The 19,466-nt window shown below is 44.1% G+C and overlaps 1 protein-coding gene across 2 annotated transcripts in view; it reads right to left on the bottom strand.

The window, feature by feature from the left end:
• The window catches only part of GALNT2 (polypeptide N-acetylgalactosaminyltransferase 2), a 477,304-nt gene that overhangs the window by 336,722 nt on the left and 121,116 nt on the right, over positions 1-19,466 (bottom strand). The window lies entirely within an intron of this gene.

The raw sequence follows: 19,466 nt of genomic DNA, 5'->3' as shown, positions 1-19,466 counted from the left end.
AGACAGACTCTGTAAAACGTAATCAGCAGCACGTACATTAAACTACAAGACATTGTAGAAACTCCCTGTGTTTAATTCTGAGGCATGGAGATACATCATCATAGTCTAACTTGGTTAACTAACGCTCAGATAGTTAACCAAGTTAGACTATGATGATGTATCTCCGTACCTTAAAGAGTATACTATAAAAGGTTTGAACTTTGAGGATCCAATTCCAATTATTATTATTCTACTGTTTTTAACTGTTGTAATATTGATCGCAGGAGAAGGCCCAAACAGCTGAGCTGGCAGGGGAAGCCCCGAAGCCGGCAGCTTCAGGAAGTTTTGCTGGCTCCGCTGATCGGGGATTTCCCTGTGATCAGCTTAGCCACCGCAAAGAATATCCCCAACACCCCCCCCCAATAATCATCAGGAGGCATGCCCACTCCCTCCTATCTGAACAACCCACCCCCCGCCTGAACGACCATGGCCCCCACAGCGAGAGGAAAGCCCATTCCCTCTTGCCAGCAGGCCCACATCTTCAAAATGGTGGGCCTTCCCCTTCCCAGTGCACCCTGGGATGCAATGGGAGAGGGCTATGGACCTGATTGGCCAGGTGCCCAAGGCCCCTCCTGCCGATTTCAGGTATGGGGAGGTGTTGGGGGTGTCATCAGGCAGGAGGGGGGGTCTTCAAGCCAGCTGAGCTGATCACAGGGAAAGCCCCTATCAGGTGAGCCAGCAGGACTTCCCGAAGCTGCCGGCTTCAGCGCTTTTTCTGCTGCTTCAGCTGTTCAGGACTTCCCTTGCCGGCCCTTCCCCACCAACTCAACTCATTCATTTTTTTGCCACTTGGAGCAGGCAAGCAGAAAGAAAGTGCGAGTAAGGGTTTATAGTTGGAAATCTTACCTTTGGAACTCTCTTTCACCTCCATTTCCGACCTAGGCAGGCAGCTCCTCTGAGCTCTGGTTCTAACTCTGACCTTGCTCTGCTCTAGCTCTGAGTCTCCGATGACCATCCTGTTTACCAATCCTAATCGCCACTGTGGTCCATAACAATAACTCACTACATGGGTTTCAAAAATATGTCTGGCAGTGGCGATTGGGCTCCTCTTGCTTACATCACAGCTTGGAAGGAGAAAAGTGAAGACCCAATTGGGAGTCCTCCTCTTCTAATGCTGTACTCCAAGGAAAGGATTTGAAAGGAGGAGGTCAATGATAAGAAGACCGCAGGAACTCGGAGGGGGCCACAACACCATAGTTAATGGCGGTAAAGGATGGGAGGGGGAGTTCCTACTGTGGGGGACAAAGCTTTTTACCGCTCCTGAAGGTGAAAAGATTTGTTCCTGTGTCCGCGGTGAATCGGGCTTTGGTGTTTCCGTCACCGCGGTTAAACCGCAATCTACCACAGTTTGCCACAGTGTTTGTTCATCGTGTCAATCTCTACTTATGTTCTCATGTGCTAATGGTCACATGCTAACAGGAAAATCAACGCATAGTCATTAATACCGTAAATAGAAAAACTGGTCATTTTACTCACATGGAAAAATGACATGCATAGGCACTTGCTAAAGACACTTTTTACCGCAGCTTAGTAAAAGGGACCCTTAGTTATCGGTATGTTTGTTTGCCCCCCTCCTGGACCTGTTGCAGGCTTCCACCAGGCCTGCTATAAGATCTGTCGGAACAGGAGGGATTCTTCCTGCCTCCTGTCTCAGCCGACTCTAAAATCTTTCACCTCCCTCCCGCTTCCCCGACATACCTTTCAAATCCCTGGTGGTCCAGTGGTAAACTGGGGCAGAAGCGATCTTCCTGCGCTCCTGTACCATGCATGGGCAACAGTGAAAGAGAGGGAGGGGGCAATGTCCTGGCTCCCCCAGGTATATCTCCTAGGCTTATTGGGTGCTTTGAAAATCTTGCAGACATTGCACCTGAAAGAACATTTATACCTGCCCTGGAACAAAACAGGCATACACTTCCCCTTCCGAATCCGCAGTTTCAGCATCCGTGGATTCGATTATTCGCGATTTTAAAACAAAAAACCCATTTTAATTTTTTGGGCTATTTTAAGACCTGTAAGCCTCCCATAAGCCTTACCTGGTGGACTAGCAGGTTTTTGGGGCAGGAGCGATCTTCCCACGCTCCAGCCCCGTGTAGATCACTCATAGGAAATGGCTCAAGATACTACGGGAGCTCAAGGAAGCCATTTCCTGTGAATGATCTGCATGGAGCAGGAGCATGTGAAGATCGCTCCTGCCCCGAAAATCCGCTAGACCATCAGGTAAGGCTTAAGAGGGGGCTTACAGGACTTAAAATAGCCAGGGGGTTAAGGACAGAACCGGCCTGAATATTATTTGCATTTTTTTTAAATATTCGCGAGCCGGTTCTGCCCCTAACCCCCGTAGATACGGAGGAAGAAGTGTATATGCTAATGCATGAAGAATGAGCTTACACCTGTACTTTATAAACTACATAGTAACATAGTAGATGACGGCAGATAAAGACCCGAATGTTCCATCCAGTCTGCCCAACCTGATTCAATTTAAATTTTTTTTCTTCTTAGCTATTTCTGGGCAAGAATCCAAAGCTCTACCCGGTACTGTGCTTGGCTCCAATTGCTGAAGTATGTGTGATAATCACAACTCTGCCACATGCCAGAAAAACGTGCCTAAAGATACATGCAAACCCATGCCTAATTATAATTTTACACATGACAATTTTAAAAGAGACCTTTTACGCATGAAAAGGGTTTACAAAATTATCTACCCGACATCATGCTTTCTCCATAAGTTTCAACACGACTCTACTACAGAAGTTTTACAGGATAGCATCTCTCTCTTTTCTAGCTTAGCAGGCTGTTTACTGGAACTGATAAAGGTTCACTAAAAGAGACCGCTTTGCAAATAGCGTGTTTTCAGAATTTCCATTGCCTATTTTCTAAGGGGAAAAGAGACACTGTATGCACTGTATGTCCTTCCAACAAGCGTCAGGCCTTTTGGTTTCTGACAAAATGAGCTGGTAGTGTTTTTGGCTGGCATGTTCCAGGTTTCATATTCCAAAGCCCATGAAAACTAGTAGGTTGAATAGTTTACTGGTTGTGTCATGGTTTATGGTTCCATTCTAACAGTTTTAATTCTTAAGCATCCAAATGTGTAAGCTTTCTGTCTGGGGATTCAATTTCCTCTCTCCCTGCAGCTTCAGGCTTCTATTTTAAATTCTGGTATCAGGTTCTGAAACATCATCAAAAATAGATTTAAATTCAGTGCCATGAACTTCCATAATGAGAGCATTAACACGGTATTTTTATTATGCCACTTTGCTTCACTAAATGGAAAAATTTAATATCAAGCATTAGTCTCCTGTTTCCTCAGACAAATGGCCTCCTACAAGAAAAGCAGAATCAAACCCTCACAATCGATGAACATGTTAAACTGATATCATCAAGCACTGCACACATTTGATAACATTAGAACAGTAACTTTATATAGCTTCCTAGAGCTATATAAAAATCCCAATATACTTCACAAATTGGAAAAAAAAAAAAAGACCTTAAAACTCATGCTGTGGATAAGGTGACGTAGTGCTGGCACAGGCACTCTGATTGCAAAAGACCTAAAAGAGAGAGAGATCTATCATGTTTCAGCAGCAGGGGAAAAAGGAACAAAGCATATGTATGATTGAAACAGATGTTTGAACCACACAGGGATCCATAGGCAGAGCCCTGTGCTTCAAAGCGAGCGGTTTGGAATTGCTCAGCTGGCGGCTTTACAAAGGAAGAAGTGGCCTACAATGAAACCTATTACTCCTAAAAACACTGTAGCCCAACCCAAGCCAGACCAGCTTGTGCATTATGGTCCAGTTCTAATTGGGGTGGCAAAGGGATGGCAAGCCCATTTTTGAGACACTTGCTACAGGTTGTAACAACGCCTATGGGCCACACAAAGAATGACTACCTTCTTTCTTATTTAAAAGGGCCTGTGTATCATCACATGTATTTCTTTATTTGTGTGTTGTGTTACTGTGTACTACTGTCTTAGTTATACTTGGTGTTCGTCTCCCTTCAGAACAAAATTCTAGACTTAAATCAGTGCAATGGTCCACTTAACCCAGTATCAAGGCTATGCATAGCCCAAAAAATAGTTTAGGTCATACACATTTAAAACTAATTTTTCAAGTTTTGGGGCTATTTTCCACGTTTGTTTGATCTATTCGGGGGAGGGGAGGGGGTTTAGACACACAAGCACTTAATGCACTCAATTGACTATACATGTGTTAATTTGTAGGTATGTATGTATGTATGTATGTATGTATGTATGTATGTGTATAAGCATTTGTGTACACTTTAAATTTTTAGATAGGGATTTAACACACCTTTTCCCAGTTATAACTGAAGGTGAGTTACATTCAGGTACAATAAATATTTTTCTGTACCCAGAAACAAACCACATTTGTGCTTATGAATTCACAACCCTACCCAGCATTCTGCCTTGAAGAGTGACCAATTTGTAACAACTAAGGTACATGGCAGATCCTAACAGGAAGGCCATCCCTTGTTGCTTACTCCCAGAAATAGGAAGTAGCAATGACCACAACTATCTGGCTAATCATAGCCCGTCAATAAAAACTGGATAAGTAACATTAACATTTTCCCACGTTATATCCCATTCCCCTAAATCTATGGTTACCATATTTATGAAGATTAAAAAAAAAAAAGAGGGACACATGATCCCACCCCCGCCACAAATCCTTCCTAATGTATTTGATACCTGGGGTCAATCATTTTTTTAACACACCCCCCTCTATATGAAAAAATATATTTTTAGTAATAATTCATGATTCATGCAAGGGTGCCCTGGGAAAAGGCAGTATCTTAAACACTGCAGCAAGCACTAACACAGAGGTAGGCAATTCCGGTCCTCGAGAGCTGGAGCCAGATCAGGTTTTCAGGATATCCACAATTAATATATATGAGATGGATATATATGAGATGGATTTGCATGCAACTGCCTCCTTGAAATGCAAATCTATCTCATACATATTTATTGTGGATATCCTGAAAACCAGACCTGGCTCTGGCTCTCGAGGACCGGAATTGCCTACCCCTGCACTAGAACATCAATAACACCCATTGTACATGACAAGCTAGATCCAGAACCCAGTACGTCGATCCTGCACAGTCAATGGTAACACAAAACCATGTTATTTTCATACACATAGAACACAGAAATGCCATCACCCAGTATGAAATAAGTTATCACAAACTAAAATTAGAAATATGTAGACAAAAATTAAACTGAACCGCCAAGAAGCCAGACTCCATACAATGCATCATCACAGAAACAGTGATGCATGTCCTTAAAAATGTGCAAAAATATAAAGATAGCAGATGTATATTTGAAAAAACTGACAAACAACAATCACCACTTTTACAAATTAACAACTAAAACAAAAAATGGAAAATACGATAACATAATTTTATTGGATTAACACATTTTTCAATTAGCTTACAGAGGCCAAAACCTCCTTTTGCATGTTAGTACAGTACAGTATCCTGTCCTGACCTGAGGAAGGGGGTTTTGGTCTCCAAAAGTTAGTCAAAAATATATTACAATTAGTCCAATAGAAAGGTCAGCTTATTTTCATTTTCTATTTATTAATGTTTATCAACACAGCTACAATACTACTTTATCCTAAAGAAAAAAATATATATTTTTTTACCTTTGTCATTTCTGGTTTCTCCTTTCTTAATCTTCTCTTCACTCTCCTACCATACATCTGCTCGCTCTCTCTCTTTTCCATCAAGCATCTACCCTCTTTGCCCCTTCTAGGATTACCAGACATCTGGATTTACCTTGACAGGCTTTCTGTTTTAGAGGACTATCTGGGTGTTCGGACAGTTTCCTGGATTGGAGAGTTTGCCCGGGTTTTGGATTCAGTCTCTCCAGTCCAGCCCCAACCCAGGAAATAAATATGGCTCTTCCGTCAGCCTGTCTCGCCCCCATGTACCTCTTCTGGCGCTGCAATTTCCAAACCTCAAGCAATCAATACCCTGCTGTGTTGGCAACATGATCCTGCTGCCATTGGACTGCCCCAGAAACTTTCACTCTGCAGCGACTTCCTGTTCCTACATAGGTGAGACACTGCAGAGTGAAGGCTTCCAGGGTAAGCTGACAGCAACAAGATCATATTGCTAACACTGCTGGTTGTCAGCTGCCCAAAGTTTGAAATGGCAGTGCCAAGGAGGTACGTGGGGACACAGGGGAGACTTGGGGGGGCAAGAGAGAGGCTGTGCTGGGTAGGTTGGGGGAGTAAGACTAGTGGGAAGCAGATATGAAGGGCAGGGTCATGTGTATTTAGTTTACAAATATGGTAGCCCTAGACCAGTGGTCTCAAACTCAAATCCTTTGCGGGGCCACATTTTGGATTTGTAGGTACTTGGAGGGCCGCAGAAAAAATAGTTAATGTCTTATTAAAGAAATGACAATTTTGCATGAGGTTAAACTCTTTATAGTTTATAAAACATTCCTTTAACAGTTAAAAGGAAAGATATATAAACTATAAAGAGTTTTACCTCATGCAAAATTGTCATTTCTTTAATAAGACATCAACTATTTTTTTATGCGGCCCTCCAAGTACTCTATTTTTTCTGCAGCACTCACATTTAAAGTTTAATATCTTTTCTCTCTCAAAACTGACACATTTCAATCACTAAATTGAAAATAAAATCATTTTCCTACCTTTGGTAATTTCATCAGTCTCTGGTTGCACTTTATTCTTCTGACTGTGCATCCAATATTTCTTCCCTTCTTTCAGCCTCCTGTATGCTTCCTTTCCTCCCCCAACTTTTTCTTTCTTTCTCTATGTCTGTCTTTCTCTGATTCCGCGTCCCATTTTTTGCTTTGTTTCTGGCTCCCTGTCCCCCTTCTTTCTTTCTTCCTTCCTGCCCTCCCCCCATGCCACTGCCGCCGGGGAATAGGCTGCTGCCGCCATCGGGAACAGGCTGAGATCTCCCTGCTTCTCTTCTCCATGGGGCCGATCAACTCTCGCCGCCCGACGTCAATTCTAACGTCGGAAAGGACGTTCCGGGCAGCCAGGCAGCGATTGGCTAGCCAGAACGTCCTCTCGACGTCAGAATTGACGTCGGGCGGCGAGAGTTGGTCGGCCACGCAGGGAAGAGAAGCAGGGAGATCAAAGAACACGTTGCCGGCCTTTTCCCCGATGGCAGCGGTGAGAAGGGAAGGGAAGCAGGTTGGGCACCACTGCTCTAGACAAGCCGCGAGCCGCACTCTAGGGAGAACATTGGAGGATGGCCAGCTGTGCACCTCCTTGGGGCGTGCACCCGGGGTGGACCGGGGCCCTTGGTACGCCACTGGAGCAGCAGCGTGTCTGGCTGGCTCGTTCTGTTCAAAGCCGCGGGTGGCGGCTCCTTGTGAGATCCGCGCCTGCGTCTGAAGCCTCTTTGATGTTGTGACGTCAGAGAGGCTTCCGATGCAGGAGTGGATAGCGCAAGGAGCCGCCAACCCGCGGTTTTGAACAGAACGAGCCGGCCAGACACGCTGCTGCTCCAAAAGGAAGGGAAAGGGGAAGAGAAATGCTGTTGATCACATCCAGACCGCGGGCCGCAAATAAAACCTGGACAGCCACAAGCGGACAGCTGCCCTAGACCTTTCCATTCACTGTCTGCCCTCTCCCACTTCCATCCAGCCAACATCTCCTTTTTACATGATTCATTCCAGTTTCATCCCTATCTCTATTTTTGTCTCACCTTTCTCGGTCTCCCCTTCCTCATCCCGTGCTCTGGCATGTCTCTCCTCTCCTTCCCCATCCCATGATCTGGAATCTCTGTCTTCTCTTTTCTCTCTCCCTCCCCCAATGGTTTGGCATCTCTCCTCTCCTCCTCCCAGGTCTGGTATCTGTCTCTTTCTCTTCTACCTCTTCCTCCCATACCACTCCAAGTTCTGCCATCTCTGTCTCCTTCTTTCCGTCCATCTCTCTCTTCCCCCCCCAAAAAAAAAAATGCTCTGCCATCTTTCTCCTCTCCATCCCTCCCCCTCGTCTGGTATATCTCTCTCCTCACCCTTCCATTCCCTTTTCTTTTCTTATCTTCCTTCTCCCTCCCTCTCCCAATTTGGTAGCTTTCTCCCTTACTCCTCCTTCCCCCATGGGATGAGGCTGCTGCTTGTAATGTTTGGGTCACCGACAGCATCAGTGAGCTGAATACGCTGCCTCCGGCAGCTCCAGCTTTCCCTGTGCTTCAACTTCCTGTCCCCAGAGAGGCAGGATGCTGCAGAGGGAAAGCATCCAGGCCACTGAAGACAACATGTTTAGCTCACTGAAGCTGCCAGTGGCTCAAAGATTGCAGGCTACAGCGTGGGAAAGGGACCAGAGCATCATATGTGTGTCTCTTAGCCTGTTGCCCCAATTCCCAGATAAAGCAATTAATTTGTAAAAGCCACCTGGACGCCTAACAAAGCACTCAAAAGAATGACATATCAGTAGAAATCCAGACATAAGGTAACCCTATCTCTGAGATCCATCCAACTTCTGCACTTCTCTCCTCATGCCCCTATCTCTTCCCTCTTCACTTCACTCTGTCCCCTCCCCTCTCCTCCAATCTCCCTGCCAGCTGTTTCCTTCCTTCCTCCTCTTCCCCATCCGAACAGCATTTTTCTGTCATGTGGTCCTGTATGTTTCGTTCGTCCCTTCCTTCCCCCCCACCCCCCATGGACACGTTGCCAGCAGTATCAGTAGTTGAGACAGCCACTGTCGGCTGGGCTCCTGAACGCTTCTTTCTGCCAAGACCCACCTGTGCAAGAACAAGAAATTGTGTGTGGGACGCGACAGAGAGAAGAGTTCAGGAGCTAGCCAGCAGCGGGTGTCTCAATCACTGACATTGCCAGCAATGAATCGGAGCCTTGGAAGCCCGTGGAAAGAAGGAGACTAGACAGGAAGTGCCAGGATGAGAAGAAGACAAGCAAGACTTGAAAGGTGGGGGAGGGGGGAGGTTGGATACATTAATATGTTGAGTCCAAAGGGGTAGGTGAGTGGGCTTGTTTTTTTAAAACCCAAACTTTCTAAAGGGTGCGAGCACGGTTTACTGGATTCTTTTAGCACATGTTGCTTTGTTACGTTTAACATTCTTGTTATTGTGACTAATGTCCTGTGTCCCACAGTCTCTATTAAGGCTGCCAACTGATTCTACCTATGCTCTTGGATGGCTTCATAAATGACTTCATTTTCCAGCGTCTATAAATTAAGCACTGCTTACTGGATTCTTTTGGTGCATGTTGCTTTGTTACTTTTAACATTTTTGTTATTGTGACCAGTGTCTTTCTTGTGTTCCCCAGTCTCGTCTCCATTAAGACTGCCGCAAGCTGTCAACTGATTCTACTTACGCTTTTGGAGCTCTGCCCATAGGTGAATTTATTTTCCAGCATCTATAAATTAAGTACAACTTTCTACACAGCGTGAGCCGGTGGCACATGCTCTTTTGTGCGTTCCTTAGTACGCCTCCTTTTATTTTATTACTTGTTTTTCCTTTTGCTGACCCTCGCATGCTCAATCCTGGATTGTCATTCATCATGTATTCCAGTGATATAGGGTTGCAGACCTTTTTCTTCTTCCACCTAATACTCTTCTATTTCTTGTGTAAGAACCTTAACTCCGATTCTCCCAGCACTCACAACTGCATTCTTTCCCTCATTCTCTTCCAACTATCTAGTGAATTTACAATTTGCAAGTTTAAATATCCATTCCCTTTGCTCTAGTCTAAAACTAACTTGATTCATATATTTTTGGAACAGGAACATCCAGATATTTTTGCCCTTGCAGAGACCTGGTTATCCCCAGGGAATGAGGCCTTTCTACGTCAGTCGTGCCCTCCTGATTACATCTTTTTCTGTCATCATGCACATCAGAAAGGAAGTGGCCTAGGTGTCCTGGTTTCTAAAATGATTGTAGCCCAAATGCAAAATCAATGTTCTACCTCCTTTTAACTGCTTTAGAGCACTTAGTTTTGTAAATTTTTTCCCCTCTTCCTTTAACACTTCTTCTAATTTATAACCCTCCCCTAGTCACGCCCTCTTCTCTCTTGGCCCTCCATGAAGTTATTGATTTTTATCTCACTTCACCTTCTCCACTTTTAATTTTAGGTGACTTGAATAGTCATCATGATGACCCATTAGATCCTACTACTCATGGTTTTTCAATTTTTCTTTGTGACTCTGCATTTCAAGAGTTAGTCAGTGGGTCAACCCACTGTGCAAATCACCTTCTTGATATTGTCTTGACTTCTCAATCCCATGCCTCTTATTTCTCTACTCCAGTTATATTCTCTACTAGTATTTTAGCCCGTTACATTAATGGGTGCTAGAATATATGTCTGTGTGTCTTTATTTCTGTCTCTGTCTCCCTCCGGCTGTCCCTCTCTCTCCCTCCGGATGGTGGGAGAGTTGGCAACTTAGGAGAAAAATTTTGTAATGTCTGTCTCTCTCTCTCCCTGGCCCCCTTTGTCTGTCTGTCTTTCAGTGTCTCTCCCTGCCCCTGTGTCTTTCTTCTTTTCTTTCTATCTATCTGTCTCTCTCTCTCTGCCTCCTATGCAGCAGCATTTCTCTCCCACCACTTCCCTGTGCAGCAGCCACAGCAGCATTCCCTCCCCCTCCATTTCCCTCCCCCCACACCACTTCTCTTTGCAGCAGCAGCGTTTCCCCTACCCCCCTTTCCCTTCCCGTGGTCTGGCCGGCTCCCTTAGTCCCTTACCCCCCCCCCCCCCCCCGTGTTGGTCGCATCTGTTTGTTAGATGCGGATAAAAATCAGGTGCACCCAAATAGCCCGAGGCTCTTAATGCCCATCAGTCCGGAACAAAAGATCTTTGAAATTGTAGTAAAAGACTTAGAGAATAACTGAATCGTTTACAGGAGAAGCAAAAGCACAGACAATTTAAACTTTCTAAGGAAGAGCTCCCTCAAACGAAAGTCGCCTCAAATCTTACAGACATCATAGCTACAAATGATAGCCAAACGCCCCAGCGGACATTAAGTGGTTCTCCTAATGACTCAGATAAAATCAGTGGAAATCCAGAGAGGAGATCAAAATGCTGGCGAAGTTCTATCAGAGCCAAGGATTTTGACAGAGTGTTAAAAATAGTAAGTAATGTTACAGAAGTTGCTTTGAAGAGAGAGAGTGCCAAGGTCACAAACTCCCCTCCTAAAGAACAAAGCTGTAGGACATGACCCAACCTGATGATTACTCTCAAAGAGTTTCTTGAAGCACTGAAAAGGACAGGAGAAGGTATGTCTCTCCCCCCATTCAAGAACTCTTGGTCTTAGCCCTTCTCTCTCTCAGGTTACTATCTCAAGTTTTGAAAATGATTCGCTTACTGTTGAGGCTAAAGGCCACAGGACATCAGAGAGCGCCCCCCAGAGCTCGCTTCGGGTCCGGCAAGGGCTGCGTGTCCTGAAAACCTTCCAATTCCAGCAGCGTCTGCAGCACTTTACACACGCTGCTTCGGGGCCTTCTACTGATTTGTTGGGCAGAAGAAGGCCCCGAAGCAGCGTGTGTAGAGTGCTGCAGACTCTGCTGGAATCGGAAGGTTTGTCGGGACCGCGGATAGGGAAGGGGGGGGAAAGGAATAAGGGAGCCGGCCAGACCACGAAAAGGGCAGGGGGGGTAGGGGAAACGCTCTTTCCTGCTACATGCGTCGGCTTAGGGGGGCGCGCCGGAGAGATCAAGAGGCTCGAGTTCCTCCATTGTAGCGTTGGTTTTGCCTGCTGTGGCCATCAGCATCAGCGCACAGGGCAGCGGCGGTGAAAGTAGCAGCGGCGGAGTGAGACGAGACAGTCAGCAGTGTGCGGCTGTGGCCAGAGGTTGCGGTATTTGGTTGGTATGTCTCAGACGTGCGGGCATGCAGAGGTATCATATGGTGTTGCTGAGGAGCAGGAAGCAAGCAGTGATTGGGTGGGGGAGCGTCCTCCTGGGCAGTGATTGTACAAGCCGCCACAGCCGTCAGGTTCCGCGCCGCCGTGCACATGTGCACTCCTACCTGCGGGTCCCTACAGCTCATGAAAAACGGGAGCACGCAAGTGGGAGTGCACATGTGCGCTTAGGGCTTTATTATATTAGATACCTTGGTCTGATCATGCCCTTCTACAGTTTTCATACACCATTACCAATTCTATACCTCTTCCTGTTCAAGCTTCTCCACTGTGAAGCTTTTCCAAACAATTTTTCTTCATGCTCTGCACATTTACAAATCTCTTCTTCTAAGGGCCACTCTTCACAGCCCTGGTATCATTTAGCTCTTGCACTCTTGCATCAACAATTGCAAAGTGCTGAGCACTCTTGGCATCGTAAACCCTCATCTTTTACACTTCGTCACTTTAAAAATTGTTTCCAGTGTGTGAACCTCTCCTGAATTACTATGTAGTGGCACTGGAGAAGGGAATATTTCCATCTCATGCTAACACAGCCACATCACCTTGCTCCCTAAGCCGGGTAAATCCAGGGATGATGTTGACTCTTTATCGTCCCATCTCCCTCCTTAATGTAGATATAAAAATATTGGCTCGATTGTTGGCGAACCGTTTGACTCCCCTCTTACCCCATGTGATATCTCCTACACAGGCTGGGTTTGTACAGGGCCGACATTCGGTGGTGAATGTTCGGAGGGTGCTGTTGGCAATGTCCAGAGCTCAATATACTTCCATGCCAGGCATTCTAGTGAGCCTGGACGCTGCCAAGGCGTTTGACCAAGTCAACTGGTCCTACCTTTTCCAGGTATTGGACTATGTGGTGTGTGGGTGGTTGGTTTTGGTCTTCCTTAAAGGTGCTGTACTCTGCCCCTTCAGCTTCCCTTTTAGTGAATGGTATTTTAACAAGTACTTTTGCAGTTGGTCGGGTAACTCGTCAGGGTTGCCCTTTGTCCCCCTTACTTTTCCTCCTATACTTAGAGCCTCTTCTTCGAACTATACAGAGGGATGATGCAACAGCTGGGTTGTTGGAGGGTTCTTCCCAATTACGAGTGCTAGCTTTTGCTGATGACCTGTTGCTTACGCTAGCTCAGCCACGTCGCTCTTTGATGCGTGCTTTGGAGCTCCTAGACGAATTTCATCTGGATTCTGGATTAACGCTGAACAAACAGAAGCCTTTGGCGCTTCCATTACAACTTTCAGTTTGAGATTCTTGGATTGGCCCCTTTCCTCTTGTGTGGGCTACTTCGTCCATTCGATATCTGGGTGTTCTAATTCCTAGGGACTTGACTACTCTTTATTCCCTTAATGTTCTGCCTTTGCTTTCTAGAACTGAACAACGATGGGCACTGATGGGCTACATATTACTACAGCAGGAAAAAGAAACCTTGCAGAGAAATTTAGACAATATTTTTCTAGGCATTTAAACTAGAAGGTGGGGGTGGTGTATGTACGAAGGACAATTATAGAGACCACCCCCGGCAAAAGAAAAGATGTGATAGTAGTAAAGGCTGCAACATAAGCAATATCAGCAACTCATTTCTTAGTATTGCAACCGAAAGTGAAACGACACAAAAATCCATACGAAAAAGGAGATTATCGCTGAAAAATAGCTGGAAAGCGATGACCACAAATGCTCGCAGTCTAAGCAACAAGTTCATGATCTGCAAGCCCTGATATTAGAGGCAGATCTAGATATTGTTGCTATCACAGAGACATGGTTCAGTGAATCACATGGATGGGATGCAAACATACCGGGATATAATCTTTTTAGGAAGGACAGAGATGGTCATAAAGGTGGAGGAGTAGCTCTCTATGTAAAGATCAATATCCAAGCGACCGAAATGCAAGGGACCTGGGGAGAGGAAGAAGTGATATGGATTGCTCTGAAAAGAGAAGATGGAACTTCTATCTACGTGGGTTTAGTCTACAGACTTCCGACTCAATCGCAGCAAATTGATAAGGATTTGATTGTGGATATCCAAAAGTTTGGAAGGAAAGAGGAGGTTCTGCTGTTGGGAGATTTCAACCTGCCGGATGCGGACTGGAATGTTCCGTCTGCGGAATCGGAAAGAAGTAGGGAGATAGTGGATGCCTTTCAAGAGGCTCTGCTCAGACAAATGGTGACGGAACCCACAAGGGAAAAAGCGATATTGGATCTGGTCCTCACAAATGGAGAGAGTATCTCTAATATTCGAGTGGGTGCTCACCTGGGAAGTAGCGATCATCAAACGGTTTGGTTTGATATAACGGCTAAAGTGGAGAGTGGCCGCACGATACTTAAAGTCCTAGATTTCAAACATACAGACTTTAATGCAATGGGAAAGTACCTGAAGAAAGAGCTGTTAGGATGGGAGGACATAAGAGAAGTGGAAAGACAGTGGTCTAAGCTGAAAGGAGCGATAAAAATGGCTACGGACCTTTATGTGAAGAAAATCAATAAAAACAAGAGAAAAAGGAAGCCGATATGGTTCTCCAACCTAGTGGCTGAGAAAATAAAGGCGAAAGAGTTGGCGTTCATGAAATATAAAAAAACCCAAGAAGAGGAGAGCAGAAAGGACTACAGGGTGAAACTGAAAGAAGCCAAGAGAGAGATACGTTTGGCGAAGGCACAAGCGGAAGAACAAATGGCTAAAAATGTAAAAAAGGGAGACAAAAATTTTTTCAGATATATTAGTGAAAGGAGGAAGATGAAAAATGGAATTGCTAGGCTAAAAGATGCTGGGAACAAATATGTGGAGAGTGATGAGGAGAAAGCAAATGTGCTAAACAAATACTTCTGTTCTGTGTTCACAGAAGAAAATCCTGGAGAAGGACCGAGATTGTCTGGCAAAGTTACACGAGAAAATGGAGTAGATTCTGCGCCGTTCATGGAGGAGGGTGTTTATGAGCAACTTGAAAAACTGAAGGTGGACAAAGCGATGGGACCAGACAGGATCCATCCCAGGATACTAAGGGAGCTCAGAGAGGTTCTGGTGAGTCCTATTAAAGACTTGTTCAACAAATCTCTGGAGTCAGGAGTGATTCCTGGGGATTGGAGGAGAGCGGATGTGGTCCCTATTCATAAAAGTGGTCACAGGGATGAAGCAGGAAACTACAGGCCGGTGAGCCTCATTTCAGTTGTTGGAAAAATAATGGAAGTGTTGCTGAAAGAAAGGATAGTGTACTTCCTTGAATCTAATGGGTTACAGGATCCGAGGCAACATGGCTTTACAAAAGGTAATTTGTGTCAAATGAACCTGATTGAATTTTTTGATTGGGTGACCAGAGAGCTGGATCGAGGACATATGCTAGATGTAGTTTACTTGGATTTCAGCAAAGCCTTTGATACAGTTCCTCATAGGAGGCTGTTGAACAAACTTGAAGGGCTGAAGTTAGGACCCAAAGTGGTGAACTGGGTCAGAAACTGGCTGTCGGGCAGACCTCAGAGGGTGGTGATTAATGGAAGTCGCTCGAAGGAAGGAAAGGTGAGTAGGGGACTCCCTCAGGGTTCGGTGCTGGGGCCAATCCTGTTCAATATGCTGAAGGGTTAGAAGGAAAAGTGTGCCTTTTTGCAGATGATACCAAGATTTGTAACAGAGTAGACACCGAAGAGGGAGTGGAAAATATGAAAAAGGATCTGCAAAAGTTAGAGGAATGGTCTAATGCCTGGCAACTAAAATTCAATGCAAAGAAATGCATTTGGGGATTAATAATAGGAAGGAACCGTATATGCTGGGAGGAGAGAAGCTGATATGCACGGACGGGGAGAGGGACCTTGGGGTGATAGTGTCCGAAGATCTAAAGGCGAAAAAACAGTGTGACAAGGCAGTGGCTGCTGCCAGAAGGATGCTGGGCTGCATAAAGAGAGGCGTAGTCAGTAGAAGAAAGAAGGTGTTGATGCCCCTGTACAGGTCATCGGTAAGGCCCCACTTGGAGTCTTGTGTTCAGTTTTTGAGACCGTATCTGGCGAAGGACGTAAGAAGACTTGAGGCGGACCAGAGGAGGGTGACGAAAATGATAGGAGGCTTGCGCCAGAAGACTATGAGGAGAGACTGGAAGCCCTGAATGTGTATACCCTAGAGGAAAGGAGAGACAGGGGAGATATGATCCAGACGTTCAAATACTTGAAGGGTATTAACGTAGAACAAAATCTTTTTCAGAGAAAGGAACATGGTAAAACCAGAGGACGTAATTTGAGGTTGAGGGGTGGTAGATTCAGGGGCAATGTTAGGAAATTCTACTTTACGGAGAGGGTAGTGGATGCCTGGAATGCGCTCCCGAGAGAGGTGGTGGAAAGTAAAACTGTGACTGAGTTCAAAGAAGTGTGGGATGAACACAGAGGATTTAGAATCAGAAAATAATATTAAATATTGATCTAAGGCCAGTACTGGGCAGACTTGCACGGTCTTTGTCTGTGTATGGCCGTTTGATGAAGGATGGGCAGGGGAGGGCTTCAATGGCTGGGAGGGTGTAGATGGGCTGGAGTAAGTCTTAACAGAGATTTCGGCAGTTGGAACCCAAGCACAGTACCGGGTAAAGCTTTGGATTCTTGCCCAGAAATAGCTAAGAAGAAAAAATAAAAAAATTTAAATTGAATCAGGTTGGGCAGACTGGATGGACCATTCGGGTCTTTATCTGCCGTCATCTACTATGTTACTATATAATTTAAAGATTTGAAATTGAACTCAAATAATTAAAGTAATGGCTTTTTTATCAATTTGCAGTTTCTGATCCTGACGTCCTTTGATGATTCAATCAATGCAGATCATTGAAGGCTTTTTTGTTATAGATCCAACTCAAATCATAGTTTGTAAACTGTGTATAAATGTGTTTGTATATGTAACCCCTTTCTGCCTGGGTCAATATTAGGTGTGTAATTACATAAAACATGTTTGTTTTGATGGTGCATCCTGGTTGAGACCAGGTATTCACTTGGGGGGTGGGGTGGAGGTGTTGGTAAAAAGATACAAAACGGAGCGTAGGATTAAATGGCCAAATAGGGGGGGTTAGGGCAGATTCCAGGCTACAGAGATTGGGGAGGGGATGATTTGTGGTTTATGTTGATGCAAGACAGCCATTGGACAGCTTATTTATTATTTAATAGTATCCCAAGAAACATTACTCACACTTATATTCATAGTGCCTTCGCATATTAGCCCTGGACCCACCCAAAATGTCAGGTCTGGCTATGCCACTGGTTAAACCATAAAATCTATTCTTTTGACAGTGCATTGAACAGTTAGATATTTCATCATATTTGGTTTATTATTCATTTTAAATTGATACAAAATTTGGGTACCACTCCATTCAAATTGCCTCTCCCTTGTTTTTCCAATTCAGTTGGTTTCAAAGTCAGCCTGACCACTAGGCAGACTAGGTTTCTACCTAGGGCAATGTAATTTGAAAACAATACAGAGGCCACAATCTGCTTGTTTAAAGCGGTCTCATTGTGGCTAGCAAAGGATCTTAAGCTATGCATATTGAAGGCCTGCTGAAGCCCACTCCCTCTGAAACAGGAGCAATGAGGCTTCTTAAAAAAATGCAGATTGTGGCCTTGCTGCTGCCCCGGAGGGGATAGAGAAGGGTAGTTAGGGAAGCATAGAGATGTTGGAAACTTTGTATGGTGGAGGGAGGTAAAGAAGGGGAAATACTGGACACCTTGTTGGGAAAAGAGATAGGGAAGGGGAAATACTAGACATTTGGGAAGAAGAGGAGGGGAGGAAACTGGAAAGATGCTAGTCACCTGGGGGAGAGGGCAGGTGATGGATACTTGGGTGGGGGAGGAAGAGAAAGGGTCACTTAATCTCAGGTGGTAAGATGCTCTTATGGGGTACACACCTAAGAATCTCTCTTTCGACAAGTGTTCTTCACTGCCAACAGCAAGATATGATGCCATCTTACATAGATACTGTGATGAAACCTGTGGTATTATCACTTTTTTATTATTGTTGTTTATCATACTTCAACATAAATTACAAGAAAATAAAACTTCTTGCTTAAGTAATACAGTAAGTATAAATGTTAACTTTACATTTTGATAACATACAAATTTGCTTTTATCCTTCCTTAGACCACAGTTGAGGAGGAAGTTAAGACAAGAAAATAAAGAGAAGACAATTTCTAAAGTATATCATTTAAGGAAAGGCTATAGCACTATAAATCTGTCCCATATTATTTTTCGTTCAGTTATGTTGTGGCGATTCTCTTTAACTCCAGAAATGCCTTCAATTGCTCTGGGAGAAAAAATATGTACTTTACATCTGCACAATGCACTTACAAGGGTAGGCCAATAAAAAGGTAGCCCCCAAGGCCAATGTCTCTGGTCTCATTGAAAGAAATTGCTTCCTTCTTTCCTGTGTGGTTTTGGTAACGTCTAAGTACGCCCAAATTCTTTTACCATGAAATAATTCTTTAGAATGACAAAAATATTGTTTCATAAAGGCTTCCAAGGATACCAACAAAGTCGTTCTGGTTGAGGAATCTGAGATGGAAGCTTCCAGAATAGCTGATATATTTTCCAAATCTATCTGAGGAGACTGAGTATTTCCTCCCTCCATAACTTCTTAGGATTGTTTAGAAGATAGTGGAAGATAATAAATCTAATTGACTGGAAGAATAAGGTCAGAAGAATATTTTAATATTGCCACCAAATATGCTTTAAACATTTCATACGAGGAGATCCCGGAAGTTTTGGAGAAATTCAAAATTCGTACGTTTAATCTTCGATTAAAGTTTTCAATGTTCTCACTTTTATACAGTACTTAACAACGTATTTTCCTGTTCCATCTGAGAAAAATATTTGTTGAAAAAATTTCACGTCAACCTACTACACTATGCTGAGCTAGTTCCTACAAACTGTTTTGTTTTTCTTATTCTATTTCTGTGTAAAGATTTACAGTTTATTCAAAACTTTGACATACCGCCAATTGTGAAAGCATAAATAATAGAAATGCAATCCTTATATACAGAAAAAAAAGAGAATCACTGTTGCTCTGTGTTTCAGGTCCACTATTTGCAGCTCTTTGGTCTAGTTAATAAAAACAGTCCCATTTTACTGCTTTTATAATACAAAGCAACCCCTGGTTTGTTCATCTAAAACTCCACCATCCTCTAAAACTCTTAACAGTATTTTATATAGGTTTATTCACAACTGCAAGCCCTCTAGGGACAAATAAATACCCAGTGTGCCTAAATAAAATTCACCTTGAGCTACTACTAAAAACAATAGAAGCTAAATATATAAGAGCGATTCATAAGTCATAGCAACTATTTTTTTTTTTCTCTTGAAATGCGCCTACACTGGAAATCTAATACTGTATATACATTTGAATATATGTGATATGTACTTCTTAATGTTGCCACCATATGAGAGATGAGTGCAGCGGTCTCTGGTAGGGGAGAAGCAAAAAAAACATGACCTCCAAAACAGGATCCCAATGCTTTTTCAGCACACTAATGCTTACAGAGTTTCCAGTGAATGAGAAATGCCACCTTGTTGTGCTTTTCTGTATAAAAATTTCTTGCCATCAGCACTTCGCAGCCA

This window comes from Geotrypetes seraphini, chromosome 3, assembly GCF_902459505.1.
Source record: "Geotrypetes seraphini chromosome 3, aGeoSer1.1, whole genome shotgun sequence".
NCBI classification, from domain to species: domain Eukaryota; kingdom Metazoa; phylum Chordata; class Amphibia; order Gymnophiona; family Dermophiidae; genus Geotrypetes; species Geotrypetes seraphini.
The sequence above is the reverse complement of the archived record's forward strand: the minus strand, read 5'-3'. Positions and strand labels throughout refer to the sequence as shown.